The 13369-nt window shown below is 46.1% G+C and overlaps 1 protein-coding gene across 1 annotated transcript in view; it reads left to right on the top strand.

Moving 5' to 3' along the window:
* The window catches only part of ZBTB20 (zinc finger and BTB domain containing 20), a gene marked incomplete at its 3' end in the record, with an annotated part of 528739 nt that overhangs the window by 251310 nt on the left and 264060 nt on the right, over positions 1 to 13369 (top strand). The window contains exon 3 of the mRNA XM_018564788.1: positions 9477 to 9543. The remainder of the gene's footprint in view (positions 1 to 9476; positions 9544 to 13369) is intronic.

Below are 13369 nucleotides of genomic sequence, written 5' to 3'. Positions count from 1 at the left end.
ACAGGCCCGGCGGTAATCCCCGCCAGCTTCTACTCATTCATTCATAACGGCGGCAGCACATGTTTTCTATTTCCCAGCTATACATAGTAGCTCAACGTATAGACTGTTTGCATACACGGCTGAAAATATCCAGAGCCGCATTCCAGGCCCGGGCCGCCTGAGCGCGCTGACCTTAGAAAACTCTTGTTCTATTTAAAGCTCCTTGCACAACTACAAGTGACTGGGATGTGGGGAGGAGGTGGGGAGAGGCTCATTGTAGTGTTAATCTGCAGGCCTAAAGAATTACACACTGCACAGAGCGGATTTACTCTGCGCCTCGTCCTAGGCCCCGAGCAGCGGGAAGTGCTTCTGGTTACTTAATGCTGCTAGGAAGGAACTGACTGCGCTCTGACCACGGATGACTTACGATGGGTTCCGCACCGTCATATTTCTCATCGCTCCGCGCGCTTTTATTTGTTTAATGTTTGTTTAATTGGAACCTTTTTTTTGGCTTTTGTTTTTTTTGTAGTTAAAGAGGAACCAAAGCCCAAAGTTAAATATATGATGGCGTCTTTTAATATCATTACCAAAGCGTTTTTAAATATTATAAAGTTTATTATACAAATTAAACATATATATTGTAAACTTCCCGTTATCCGGCATTCAAGCAACCGACACTCTCAAGCAACTGGCAAAAAATACATGGAGGACATATCTCCCAGTATTAAAGTATAATTTTTTCCCCCTCCCCCCAATGTTAGTGTAAGCACTTACCTTAAATGACGTCTCTTAATCCGATCATCTTCTTCTTTCCTGTCCTTTTCATCTGTCCCCCCAGCGCTGCTGCTGGTCTCCGATCCAGCGCCGACTCCTCTGTCCTCGCTGGCATTTCCTGTCCCACCGTGTCTGTGCAGGTGGACGCGTCCATAGACTTACCTTGTGTCTCTCCTCGTCTCCCGGCCACAAATGTGAACTGCGCATGCGCCTGCCCCAATTTCCTTTGCGGCCGCCCGAGATTTTTCAGATTTTCGGCCTGGAGCGCGCAGCGAAGACACAGGTAAGTTTTAACCCCTTTTAAAGCATTTTTAAAAAGTTTTTGCATATGTCTACTGCTTGCTAGCTTGGTAGCAGTAGATATATGCAAAAAAAACCAGAGGGTTTAATAACCCTTTAATGCACACTAAGAAATTGTCGGTTACTTGGTGCACGCCCAAAAATCTTTTGTAAGCAACTACATTTGTTTGGTTGCTAATGAAATTATTTGTTTACATCGTGCTGCTGGCTGGCGGCTAGATTCCGCAATTGGCAGCAGAATGTAAACAATGGGGAGCGACAGCCAGCCTGCTATTGGCTATTTTCAAATTGCAATAGCCGATAGCAGGCTGACTATTGAACTTGCTTCAGAGTAGAAGAGCGGACTGCAGAGAGAACATTCTCTGTCAGGTCTGCTCCTCTGCTCAGTGCAATAGCCAGCCTGCTATTGGCTATTTTCAAATTGCAATAGCCAATAGCGGGCTGACTATTGAACCCACCCACTGAACAGAGGAGCAGACCGCAGAGAGTGAATGTTCTCTGTCAGGTCCGCTCCTCTGCTCAGTGGGCAGGTGCAATAGCTAGCCTGCTATTGGCATTTCAAATTGCAATAGCAGGTAGGCTTTTGAACCCACCCACTGAGCAGAGGAGCGGACAGCAAAGAGAACTTTCTCTTTCAGGTCCGCTCCTCTGCTCAGTGGGCAGGGGCATTAGCCAGGCTGCTATTGCAATAGGGAATAGCAGGCTGGCTATTGCTCCTCCCCACTGCCTGCTGGTTACATTCACCTGCTGGCTGTGGAATCTAGCCAAGAGATGAATAAGGGGGGGTGGGGGGGGGGGGGGTCTAACTGCTTGAGAGTTACTATTAACTATCAAGCAACCAGAAACTACAGTTATCCGGGATCTACTGATCCCCGTAGGTGTTGGATAACTGTGAGAAAAACAAGATACAAACTCAAGTATAATTCTGTAACCATAAAAAAGGCATCATAGAGCGATATATCTGTTAAAAATAAATAATAACAATTGGACTTGCTGTATTTTTCTTCAAGACATCTCGCTGGTCATCCAGCTAGCTTTTTTTAATTCAGAACAAATTAATTCCAGGCCAGTAACAGGCTGGGGGAGGAACAAGACCTGTAAGTGTTACTTAACTGCAGCAGAGAAAAATCAGGTCTCCAGCTAGACACGGCTATGCTGCGTGGCAGAGCTGTGTAAACCGTAGGGCTGTATTGACAGAAATACAAACCCTTTGGCAGGTCCATCAGCTGCCATATATAAAGCTGGTTGTGTGGAGTTCAGCTTATAAAGGCCCATGAAAGAGGCCAGTGGAGGATTACACTTCATAGCAGGGGTAGCCAAACGTCTTCCCTCCAGCTAAGGTGAAACTACAAGTCCCATGAGGCATTGCACTTATACAGCCACAGACATGACTTCCAGAGACATAACAGACTGCAGCGTCCACCCGTAGCTGAAGTATCCGATTTGCTGAGGTCTACCCTTTAAGATCCCTTTTAGAAAGGAATATTATTTTGGGTAGTAGCACCATACTGCCATGAACCCATTCCAGCATGACACAGACGTCTTCCCCCATCACAGGCAGACCGGCCTGGCAGGCGCGTAACGCAGGCTGGCGCTCTCTGCATGGCGAAGGCCCTTGCTGGCATAAGATGAGCACATGTTGCTTTCATACCTTTTCTTATTTGAGCCCAGCCTTCAATCCCGCTCTTGTTATGACTTATGAATAAGACTGTGTGGCTTTCATATGACAATGTCACATTTGTCAGAACACATTTTTGGCACGGATTCCCTAATAGGGCAGCTGTGACTTCTACAAATGGCCTTAAAAGCATCGCTTCTCTTGGAACGAGGCCGCTCCAGACTCTCTAGGTTGTATTTCAAGGCTCTTTCCATTTGTATGTGCACATATGCAGGTTCCGGTGTTTAAGGTATATATAAACCCAAAAACCCACGCGCAATATATTGCAGCTTGCCAGTCCTTAGATGTGGTGGCTGCATTAGTGTTCTCTTTTGTAGTCTTTTTTTTTCCCCTTTATTTTCACCGGGTGACAGGTGACATACTTCCTGTCTTAGGGTGGCTCCACTCTATGGAGGAGCAATGTGGCCACCCTTGTAACAGTAGTGGTGACATCATAATTGTGCTGTACAGAGCCTGTACAGAGAGCAGAGCTGTGGGAGTGGGGGGGGGGTGGAGACCAGACCAGACACCCTGCACAAGCAGAGAGAGCAGCAGTGACCAGTCTTTGTTACAGGAGGGGCAGAGACAAGACCAGTCACCCTGCACAAGCAGAGAGAGCAGCAGTGACCAGTCTTTGTTACATGAGGGGGCGGAGACAAGACCAGTCACCTTGCACAAGAAGAGAGAGCAGCAGTGACCGGTGTTTATTACAGGAGGGGGCAGAGACAAGACCAGTCACCCTGCACAAGCAGGGAGAGCAGCAGTGAAAGCGCACAAGATGGCAACATGAGCAATCCAAGCAACTCTTTTAGTTTGGGATAGAGTAGGGAAGGGTTAAAAGCCCTGACCCCTTCCAGCATGCTGCAAAGAAGGACCTAGAAGCAGCAGTCTCTCTGCAGAGGTGCAAAGTCAAAGCCATAGCTCAGCTCTTTTCTTTCACAAAAGTTTTATTGTGTTTTTTTAAATCAATGTTTGTAATATTTGTATACACTTGTAAAGTCCTTGTAAAGAGCCCACGAGTCTGCTCTGGTATTGATATATCCTCTGTAGGGTTCTGATGTATATACAACTACGCAGATAATCTAGAGCAGGCTTCTACCTCCCCGTTGGGCCCGCAGCGTTGTCACCAGAAGTCATATAAGGACAGTTTTCACCAGTCGCTCCTGCCGCTGTATTTTTTCTCTCCCCTCCTTAATGCCAGTACATGTATTTGTTATTCTTTATGACTCTCTTTGAAGTCAGGAATCCGAGGGGAATCTAAAAACGACCAGATGTTTTCTCTTGTGCAGACAGAAAAAGCGGCGAGGATTATGCTTAATACAAACCCATTACCCTCCAAGTCTTCATCTTCGTGCGCGCATCCCTGCGCCACCCATAAAAGACGCACTTCACATCACTTGACCCCGGAGGAGCGCCACGTTAAATGCCTGTAAACCATGCAATAATGCACGGCCCGGCTAGATGCAGAGAGCTCACCCTTTTATTATACAAGAGGACATAATTCACCCGAGTATTGTCTTTCATGAGAGACGTCCATTTCCACAATTCTATTGAAGTGTATGAAGTTTAAACTCATCGCCAACAAAAATAAAGTTATTGATTCAAAATATGTGCACCTAAGGCATCTGTTGATGTGTATGGTGACATTTATAGACCACTTACGGCTGAGCTCCGTCCTTCCCTTCAGCCTTCTCTTCTATCTGACCTCCGTTCTTCTCTTCAGTCTTCTATCTGACCTCCCTCCCAGGGGCGTAACTAGAAATCACAGGGCCCCATAGCAAAATTTTGTATGGGGCCCTGTGATTTCCAGGAATGCGCTTGCAGAGCCCACTTGATATCCCACACAGCCCACCTGAGAGTGACACTGCAGAGCCCGCCATAGACTCTCTATGGTGGGCTCTGCAGGGTTTCAGGTGGGCTGCACACCTCTTACCTGTCAGCCCTGATCCGCTGTCCGCCTCCATGGTCGCTGGCAGGCCTGCTTCGTCCATCGCAGGGCCCCACCTCCTCTTCCATCGTCGGTCCCACCTCCTCCTCCGCTTCTGACACCGGGCCCAGCCTTCCTCCTTCACAGGTGCTGGCTGTCACTGACTCAGCAGCAGCTGTGAGGAGAAATGCGCCACTGCACAGATCACTTACAGGTCGTCGGTGATCTAACAGCGACACGTTCCTCCTCACACCCGCCAGTGACAGGCAGCAGCCTGAGATGCCATAGCGACCCAGGCGGCCCGCACAGCATCAGGGGAGTGTCCTGGCCGGGCCCCACTGATCTCCAGGCCCCATAGCGGCCGCCTGGGTCACTATGGTGATTGTTACGCCACTGCTACCTTCCTTCCCTTCAGTCTTCTATCTGATCTCCGGCCTTCCCTTCAGTCTTCTATCTGACCTCCATCCTTCCCTTCAGTCTTCTATCTGACCTCCCTTCAGTCTTCTATCTGACCTCCATCCTTCCCTTCAGTCTTCTATCTGACCTCCGTCCTTCCCTTCAGTCTTCTATCTGACCTCCATCCTTCCCTTCAGTCTTCTATCTGACCTCCATCCTTCCCTTCAGTCTTCTATCTGACCTCCATCCTTCCCTCCAGTCTTGCACAGTTGTACCGGCTCCTCTCCTCTTCCTCTGATGTCACTGCACACTGAGAGCTTCTCACAATGTACATTAGAAGCTGCAGCAAGTCACATACAGCCCGCGTCATTTCCTGGCTGGAGGATGTCCAGCATCATCACTGTCCCAAGCCCATCCCTTTCATTCATTAGATTTCAGTTCTACCAATTGTGGAGGCCCAGCGTCACATGTGGGCGTTACCTAGATCAGTCTGCATGCAAATAAAGCCTGCCTAGAACCGCCCACTTCTCCAGACCAACATCCACCCATCAAGGCATTTTGATATTTACATAACTCCACCCAAGAGCCAGCCCACTGCTTCCATCAGGGCTGAAGGCTTTTGAAATGAGTACTGAGGCAGATACTGTGATATTTTCAGGAAGCTCTGTACAGCACCCTGCTGGCCCCTCCCACCAGCCATGATCTGCCTGCATTGTATAGAACAGCTTATAGACCCAGTGATGACGTCACTAGGACTAAAATAAGGATGGAAATAAAGATGGAGTAACCATGGAATTAAAACAGAAAGGTAATATTTAAAAAATTTGGGGATTGGGGACCCAGGGAAGGCAGAATACAAGCAGATTAAACTTCAGCTGAACTCCAGTCAAAACAGGCTTACCTGCCAAAGAATGTGCATTCATGTCCATCCACTTCTGAGACAGAAACAGCCCCGTCATGCATCAGAGCCAGCCCAGTGACCCGACTTTTATATGCTGCAGTTAGGAAAAAACAGCAAGGTCGCCTCCCCGAACCGTGAAATATAAATAGACCAGAATGTGGAATAAAAAGAGACTGTCGGAGTCTTTCCTGTGTTCATATTACATTTCATGCATTCTTCTTGTAAGAATTACAGTGTAAAGATTTGTTTTTTTATAGATTTTTAGTATCAACGTATTATTTTACAGATTAACATTTATAACACGGTGAACCCGCGACATTCATTTTGCCAAGAGTTCTTGGCTTTCTAAGAAGAAAGTCCAGCACTGCCTGGTATGGGAGATTTATTGCACTTCTGAGTCATTCCGTTATTTTTTGGCCCAATTTTATAAGATAAAAATAAAACTAAGTTAGAGATCGGCTAGCCGCCCCCCTGTGCATTCCATTTAAGTCAAATATAACGTGAGCAGTACATGAGGGGGGATGTTGTTTATTGGCCATCACTGCTCCAGCTCCCATTCAGCAGATCTACTAATTACCTCGATTTTATTTTGAGGTCTTGATAAAACATGCCTCTCATTCCCCACATACTGGACTGCCATACACCCCTTTGAAGCAAGTAACACTATCCCGTTCTTTGTGACACATTTAACTCCACCCTAATTAATCCCTAATCCCCGGGGGAAGAGGACATAGCCAGAGAAATCTGCTTCAGCAAAGCCACAGCCGGTCCTCAGGTCAAACACCGATCTCTCCAGCCCTGCCAATATTCCGCACCATGAAAGAGCAATAAGAATGCCAAATGATGTTACAGTAATCAGCATAGCACGCAGATGTCCCATAACTAATGGGAAATGTTGACCCTTCTGTTCTGCCCTCCCCCCTCAAACATTCTGATTCCCTCCTTTTTTTCACTTTTTAGATAGTGGGGAGGATTAGAACGAGGGATGCACCGATACCGTTTTTTTGGTATTGAGTACGAGCACTGATATTTATATTTCCAATACCGGTACTTCCGTTATCAAGGAGTCAGCCTCCCGGCCAATCTGGAAGCTTCTCAAGAAGTCGGTTTCATGCTGTTTGGCTGGCTCGATGCTGATTGGCTAATCATGAAGTCGGGAGGGGGGTCATCACCCATCTCCTGGCTTCCTGATTGGTCGGGAAGCTGGCTCAATGCTGCTGGGCCGGGAAGCGGGATTCCCAGCCATGTAGCATCGAGCTGGCTATTTGGCCGGGAAGCCAGCTCCATGCTGTTTGGCCAGATCGATGCTGATTGGCCGGGAAGCTGGCTACATGCTGATTGGCAGGAAAGCCAGCTTCCTGGCCAATCAGCATCCATCCAGCCAAACAGCTGGCTCGATGCTGATTGGCTGGGAAGCCGGCTTCCCAGCCAATCAGCATCGAGCCAGCTGTTTGGCTGGATGGATGCTGATTGGCCAGGAAGCTGGCTTTCCTGCCAATCAGCATGTAGCCAGCTTCCCGGCCAATCATGTAGCCAGGAGGTGGGTCATTACTCGCCATCAGGCTTTTTGATTGGCCAGGAAGTCGGCTCCATGCTGTTTGGCCGGATCGATTCTGATTGCCTGGGAAGCCGGCTTCCCAGCCAATCAGCATCAAGCCGGCCAAACAGCCTGGAGCTGACTTCCCGACCAATCAGAAAGCCAGACTGCGAGTCAGCCCAGCTTCCTGGTTGGCCGGGAAGCCAGCTCCATGTTCCCTCGTGGCACTGCCCATCAGGGGATATCTCCCTCTGACCGGAAGTTCCAGTATCGAGGAAGGTATCGGAGCAGTTGGGCGAGCACGAGTACTCGCCCAAATACTCGGTATTGGCACCGATACCAATACTAGTATTGGTGCATCCCTAATTAGAACTGTCAAGTTTTCACTGTTATCCAGGGGTAAGTAGAGATGTAAAGTACCTCCCTAACTGACCCATGGATAACTGTAAAAACCCAGCAGAGGTGCTGACCCTTTCCTTGTTTATCCAAAACTAGGACAAACGTGTTGGTTGAACGTACACTTTAGAGTATATGTATCTCCAAACCATTTCTTAATCGTACAGGACACAGGCAGATTCAGAGATGACTAATATGGGTAATATGCAGGTATCATTTGGTGATTGGACACTGGCAAGAGCTGTAACGACCCTCATTTAACTCCTTCCAACTCTCAGTTTTGTCCTAGTGTCCTTAGGTGATGGGTGTCTCCTCTCTACTGAGGGTGTATGGTAAATGATGGTAGTTTCGTAAGTTCTTCTTGGGCTTTTTGACATCAAGCATGTGCATCAGATTCAGAGATGACTGAGTAATATGGAGGTATCATCAGGTAATTGGACAGTGACCATAGCTGTGAGGACCCTCATTAAGTTTTTTAGGTGATGGGTGTCTCCTCTGTACTGAGAATGTGTGGTAGTTTTGTGAGTTTTTCTTGGGCTTTTCGACATCAGGTTTGCAAGGCCGGTACCTGGTGTTCTGTTCACTAAGCTCTAACAGGTGGAGGTTTGGACATCTGCCCCAGGCTGCTTTCCAAGTTGGGGTTTCCCCATTGATTCTGGTATGCTGGCCTTTTGGTTTTTGTTTTGCTGTGTTGCCCACCCCTCTGTTTTATTGCTTGGGTACCTCCCAGTCATCTCTGAATAGTCTCTGTTCTGTACTGTCCGAGCAAGAAAAATAGGATTTTTTTTTAACTTGCCAGTAAAATTGGTTTCTTGGAGAACAGTACAGGACACAGGCAGCTTCAGAGACGACTGGGCAATATGCAGGTATCATCAGGTGATTGGACACTGACCAGAGGACCCTCATTTAATGCCTCACAGTCCAGGAAATCCTCAATTTTTTGCTAGCGTCCTTAGTTGATGAGTGTCTCCTCTCTACTGAGGGTGTATGGTAGATCTATGGTAATTTAGTGAGTGTTTCTTGGGCTTTTCAGCATCAAGCATGTGTATTTCAGGTTTGTTCTGTTCACCAAGTTCTACCAGGTGGAGGTTTGGACATCTGCTGATGCTAGGTTTGGCTTTAAGGTGCTACAGACTGCTGTCCAAAGTGGGGTTTCCCACTTGTTTCTGTCATCAGGTGATTGGACATTGAAGTCTATTATGGCCAAAATGTGCAGCTCTGCCCCAAAAAAGGCTCATGTTCTTTTTCAAGCAATGAGCTTGAAGCTACAAGCCATCCTACACTCAGGTGTGAATGGGGACCATCGAATAAAATGGAAATCTTGCTGTATAGTGCTTATGGTGAAGCTTCAAGTTACGCTTCAACTGACTTTGCTGTGACCGGGGCCATAATGTTTGTTTTTTGTAGTTTGGACAGAGTATGGCAGAGTATGGCTGGTTAAAACCACTGCTGAGTTCATTTTTGCTGTATGCCACTAGGGAGATGAGGACACAGCAGGAAGTGAGTAGACATTTCTCCAAAGTAAGGGAGCATCCAGAACAATGAAAAGCTACTGAACGTTCCACTTGAAGGACTGATGATTAATTTTGCTCTTGTGTTTGTGTTGTAGTTTTGATGCTGGTCTGGGCTTTGAACACTAGAAGACACTACAAGGAAGGATATAGAGCCATCATCGGGTGAGTACAGCCATATGTACCAGCATACCGTGCCATGATACGTGGATGATGGGAGTAGTTGTGGGGGATTTTTTATGCTTTCAAATGCAAGAACTTGGAGTATTGGAGGACAAATCAGGAAGTGGTCAATGCATCTTGCATTGTGTATATATGTTGTGTTCACAATGTTTTCTTGAAAAGGTTAAAGTATATCTAAAGACTGTTTTTTTGGATAAAGATAAAGTAAAGAATGAATAAAGCCGGTGTTGTATTTTTTTTTCCCACTGGGGAGATTTTTCCCTACTTTCTGTTAGCGATGTACCGATACTGATTAGCTGGGAAGCCGGCTCCATGCTCCCTCGTCACTAGTATCGGTGCCAATGTCGAGTATTTGGATGAGTACTCGTACTCCGCCATATGCTCTGATGCCAAGCCCGATACTTGAGCTTCTGGTATCAGGAAGCCGGGTAGCGAGTCATTACACGCTGCCCAGCTTCCTGATCACTTGTGACTATGGAGCATGGAGCCAGCCTCGCGGCCAATCAGGAGGCCGGGCAGCGTGTCATTACACACACCCCGGCTTTCTGATTGGCCAAAAAGCCGGCTTCTCGCTTCCTCGTCACCTGGTGACGAGGGAGCGTGGAGATGGCTCCCCTGCTAATCGGGAAGCCGAGTGGCAAGTCATTACTTGCCGCCTCGCTTCCTTAATGGAACTTTCGGTATCGAAAAAAAAATATCGGTACTCGATACCGAAAAACCAGTACCGCTGCATCCCTACTTTCTGTGTCGAGGAAGTGAGAGGAAATCCCCCCAAAGGAAGGCAAATCCTCTCATTCCGTTGTCACAGGAACAAGTGTCACCATTAGATGATTTTCCTTCCATTCCTGTCTACCACTGGGGAGATTTTTCCAAACTTCCTGTCTCAGGGTATAGCCGGAAGTGAGAAGAAATCTCTCCAAAGTAAGGGAAATCCTCTCTTAGACAACTGTCACTGGACCAAGTGTTCTAATTGACAGATTTTCCCTCTAATCTTGTCCCGTTGGGAGATATTTTCATACTTCCTGTCTTGAAGCATAATAGGAAGTGAGAGGAACTCTCTCCAAAGCAGGGGAAATCCTCTCTCAGTACTGGACCAAGTGTCATAATTGGAAGATTGTTCCTCTATTCCTGTGCCTGAGTCCAGTTGGGGAGAATGTTCCATACTTCTTGTCTTGAAGCATAGATGGAGGTGAGAGGAACTCTCTCCAAAGCAGTGAATTTTCCGTCTGTTACTGTTCCAGTGACAACCTAAAATTGTTAGTTCCTTTCTTTTCAGCCCTGGTGACAATGGTCATCAGGACTTCCTTAAAGTAATGGTCACCAGGACTTCCTTGAGGTAATGGTCGCTAGGACTTCCTTGAGGTAAGGGTCAACAGGACAATGGTCACCAGGACTTCCTTGAGGTAATGGTCACCAGAACAATGGTCGCCAGAACTTCTTTGAGGTAAGGGTCTCCAGGACAATGGTCACCAGGACTTTCTTGAGGTAATGGGCACCAGAACAATGGTCACCAGGACTTCCTTGAGGTAATGGTCACCAGAACAATGGTTGCCAGAACTTCTTTGAGGTAATGGTCACCAGAACTTCTTTGAGGTATGGGCCACCAGGACAATGGTCGGGGTAATTCTCCCCAACAGGGATAATAAAAACCGTTGGCCATTGTGTTGCAGCCTTGCTCTGTAGGTTCGGTTTTAGTGCACGGCGGTATTGCCAGCTATTGCTATGGTTTAGGGATTATTTCTATTTATTCACAATGTATTCCTGATTCTAATTAATTCCCAGTGCGTGTTATTATCTATATTATTATGGTTATTTTTGAAGATTTAAATGATGAAATTATTATTTTGCCCAGTTTGAAACAAGATCTGTTTTTTCACATTAATAATATTATCTGTTTTAATTGAATATTCTCTTTTGTTTTATTGGATTTATTGGTTTTTGATATGAATTGTGTCACCATTTGTATATTTATATATGATTGGATTTTGTCTGAACACTTGTTTCGGTTTTTATGAACTTTTTTGTATATCTAGAAGTTGGTGTACCAATCAAATCAATATAAGAATTCATATGTTTTGATGTTTGTCTGGTAGAAGAAAGGGGAGACCTTTGAACCCCCCCTTAAACGCATTGGCTGTTCTGTGTTGTCTTCTTGTGAACAGATATCAATATGAAAAGCTTTTGGATTTTCAGACCTCTGGGGGTTCTAACACTTCCCTACTCTACTGAAGAAGAAGACGTCACCAGCAGACCAGTCTCCGCTCTACCATTCCGTCTTTATTGACGTTGGGTAGCCATAGCATCACATTGAAAACCAACGTTTTGGATTCAAATGGGTTCCTTCATCAGGCCAAGTGATGTCATCTGTTTGCCTGATGAAGGAATCCGTTTGGTTCTCTGATGTTATGACTATCCAAAATCAATAAAGATGGAATAGTAGTGTGGAGACTGGTGTGCCGGTGACTTCTTCTTCATCACTGATTACATGTGGTGCCTTCCTCAGTCACGGCAGCATCCGCCTATGAATCTCAGATCTATATATCGATCATGAGTGTGATGGACTTCGATGTGATTTATTAAACCATTAAACCATTTGCATAGCTCTGTATGGCCACTAGATGGAGCTGAGGAGCAAAAGGAAAATTCCTCTTTGGCTCCATCTAGTGGCCATACAGCGCTGTAAATCTCATTTGCACAGGCAAGGGCTGTGCAAATGTTTTTTAATTCAAACCCTTAGGGGTCTATTCACAAAAGGGTGAAGAGTTTGGAGAAGGCAGGAGAAGGGAACAATCTAGGACAACATAGCTGATGTGGAAAGTGAGCTGAATTTGAGAATTTTTCCAAATCATCTATTTTGGCCTAGATTGTTCACTTCTCCTGCCTTCTCCAAACTCTTCAACCTTTTGTGAATAGACCCCTTAGTGTTGGAAGCAGAGGGGCAGCTTAAAAGCCAGGCAACTGGCATTTTCGGAAGAAGGAAAGTGTTGACAGCTGCCATGCTTCTCCCCTTACTGGATTACATTAAACCTGGTCTTGTGGCGGCAGGGAGAGTAAATCCGGCCCTGATGATATGCATCTCATCTGTGTATTGATGTGTTTTCCTGGAGTTCAGCTCTAACACGGAAGGTTCTGGAGGCCTGGTGTATCTTGCTTGGACTTTGCTGAGTTGAACCCCCGTGTTGGTTGGGGTTCTGTATGATATTATCCATCGATGTCTGAAAGACTTTTGTATCATTTACAACTGATTTGATTGATGAGATTGTCTTTACGATGCTTGAAAAAGCGAGCTCTGCTCCGAGAAACGCGTTGCATGAAAAGTTACATGTGCAGGATTCTCTGTGATATAAATGATATATTGTTACAGGTAATTCTGTAAATGATGTAACGGCTCGTTGTATAGAAAAAATACAATGTGGGATATTTTTGTGTCTTGGTATTGCCACAAGTCTCACTCTCTCTCTCTATTTGGCATTTGCAGGTTGGTTTGTGGGGTAGATAGAGAAACGTGTGTGTGAATATGTTCTTCTTCTTCCTTGCAGGATTTGTGAAATGAAGGAAATGTTACCTGATTACCTCATAGTTGCAATTGTTTCTCTCGTGTAAAATACTAATATTTATCAGAGTGGTTTTATATTGTGATGAATTTAAGGCTTATCTACGGAAAATCACTCATCCTCATAGTTGGAGCCGACGTGTGGCAATGAGACTGACACAGGTCGGCTCAATAGATCGGGAAGTGAGAGAACACATACTGGCGCTCGCTCACTTCTCGAATCTGTTCCTGCAGAGAGTCACCCACGGCTCCCTT

This window comes from Nanorana parkeri, unplaced genomic scaffold (genome assembly GCF_000935625.1).
Source record: "Nanorana parkeri isolate BGI_ZX_2015 unplaced genomic scaffold, ASM93562v1 scaffold781, whole genome shotgun sequence".
Lineage (NCBI taxonomy): Eukaryota > Metazoa > Chordata > Amphibia > Anura > Dicroglossidae > Nanorana > Nanorana parkeri.
Note: the sequence above shows the minus strand (reverse complement) of the source record. Positions and strands in the feature narration are given on the sequence as shown.